This window comes from Protopterus annectens, chromosome 11.part0 (assembly GCF_019279795.1).
Source record: "Protopterus annectens isolate FY-2018-M chromosome 11.part0, PAN1.0, whole genome shotgun sequence".
Classification (NCBI taxonomy): Eukaryota; Metazoa; Chordata; order Ceratodontiformes; family Protopteridae; genus Protopterus; species Protopterus annectens.
Window position 1 is genome coordinate 92835514 of NC_056745.1, and position 2500 is coordinate 92838013.

A 2500-nucleotide genomic window follows, 5' to 3' on the forward strand; every position below is an offset into this window, starting at 1 on the left:
GGGGGGGGGGGGGGGGGGGGGGGGGGGGGGGGGGGGGGGGGGGGGGGGGGGGGGGGGGGGCGGGGGGGGGGGGGGGGGGGGGGGGGGGGGGGGGGGGGGGGGGGGGGGGGGGGGGGGGGGGGGGGGGGGGGGGGGGGGGGGGGGGGGGGGGGGGGGGGGGGGGGGGTCTGGGTTCCCCAAGGGTTTGCCCCCTGAAAAACCTGGGTTCCCAAGGCTCCTGAGAGCACCCCCAGCACTATCAGGTTTTAATCACATCATGCTTTCCTGCCCCAAAATCTTGGGACTAAAACTTACAAAAGGAGGGGAGTATCCATTTTCATCAAAGATACCCACACCTCCAGGTTAGTGGCAACACATCAAGGCATCGGAGACTATCCAGGTGCAACTAACCATAGGCAAAACTGCCTTACAGTTTGTAGCCTGCTACAGACCACCCTCTCAAACTCAGGAACCCCTACTACAGCCTTCTCCTGAAGACACTGGAGAGTATGAATGTTCCTCCAAATACCATCATTTTGGGAGACTTCAACTACTCCAAACATAGACTGGGAACATTACTCAAGCCCCAACACACCCTAGCCCAAAGGTTCCTAGAATCTATAAACTCAAATGCAATGGGACAACTAGTCACCATTCCCACAAAGAGGAGACAATATACTAGACCTCGATCACTCAGCAAACATGGGGACAAAATACTCCACAATCGGCAGTACATTTGGTAAGTATCAGACCATAAATTAATCTCTACTGGAAATCCACATCCTGCCCCTCTACCCCCTGCACATTGCAAAAGACCACAGTGAAGAACTTCTCTCAAAAAGCAAACTTCTTACACTTCTTAAGACTGAAGTGGTATCTTTCAAGCGGCCCCTGGGCACAGTGGAAACCAGCGAACTCCACACTGTTGAATCTCTTTTGCAAATGCCTTCTCTATGGGCACTTTCAAGAATGCATGGATCATGCAATCCCAAATAAAACCAAGACCCATTCCCCCAAAGGCAGGTGCCCGGTCTGGTGGACCCCAGCCATAAACAAACCTTTACAACAGAGGAGGAAGCTACTACATGACAGAGCAAATCTCTAAAAGGGAAGCTGCATCTCTGATCAGTACTTAGCAAAAACTACTTATCACTCATAAAATCATCCAAGGCCAACTTTTGAGAGAGAAAAAATCGCAAAAAGACACAAAAGACAATCACAAGGCCTTCTTTTAGCTATGTTAGAAACCTGCGGCAAAACTCCCAGATATGCTCAGAGTTAGTCCATTAATGATAATAAAATACACTTGAACCCACTGGACATTGCCAACATTCTGGGCCCGACAGGTTCAGTGCAAATTTCCAAAAAGGAAAGAGAGAAATAACTCATCCCAGCAGAGTGTAGCCTCCCAACATCTCAGATGCCTCAGGTGGTGGTTTCCTCCCAGCTAAAACACAGCATCAATGGGACCAGATGGTGTCCCGGGCTGTGTGCTACATGAACTCCAAGAGGAACTAAACTCCACACATAAGGCTGCTGTTTAATCTTTAGCTCTTACTACAGGATACGCACTCCAAAGAGTGGCGTGACGGGCAACAGTGTGGTCCCACTTCACAAGCAGGCGGTGCTTCTACGGACCCCTGAAATTACCGCCCATAAGCTTGATTTGAGCCCAGTTCTGCAAAGCTATGGAGAGGATCATTATGGGAACTCATAAACAAAGGACATTGGGGACTCACTGACATTGGATCTCTACCCAATTTGGTTTTGTCAAGGGCAGATCCTGCCTTGAACTTGGTCGACTTTTTGAAACAGTCACTAAGGCCATTGATGAGGGTAAGGCAAGTTCACACAGCCTACCTTGACCTTGCAAAGCCTTTTTGACACAATACCCCACTCGGGCATCATAGACAAACTCACCAGCTTAAATGTAAACCCATATGTCACAAGATGGGTTGCAAACTGGCTCAAGGACAGAACCCACAGGGGTCAGGAGTTGCTGGAGCTATGTCAGACTCTAAGGTTAGTCATAAGCTGTGTCCCGGCTGAGGGCTCAGTCCTGGGACCCCTCTTGTTCAGTATTTATTTTTCCGAGGTACAGGCAAACATAGGAGGATTGTGGCTGACAAAGTTCGCAGATGACTGCAAACTGGGCTACTATACAATTGATACTCCAGCGGACACAAACATCCTTCAGAGAAGCTTCCTCTCATAGAAACTGATAATTGGTGCGTGAGCCATGGTCACAAGCTGAACGCTAAAAATGTATATAGTCATACCCTCTTGGGAAAAACAAGGTACTCGGCTAAATTACCACATAGGCGTAATCCATTAAGTATGGAAGAGGTAATTAGGGACCTAGGGGACCCAGGTTGGATCAGTGAACCTCTCATTTGACACCTACATTGCCAAAGTGGTTAGGGAAGACCTTCTATATTTCCCACCTTATCATGAAGGGTTTCACATCTAGGTCAAGAGAGGTCATTGTGCCTCCCTGTACTCTTCTCTTATCAGGCCACGG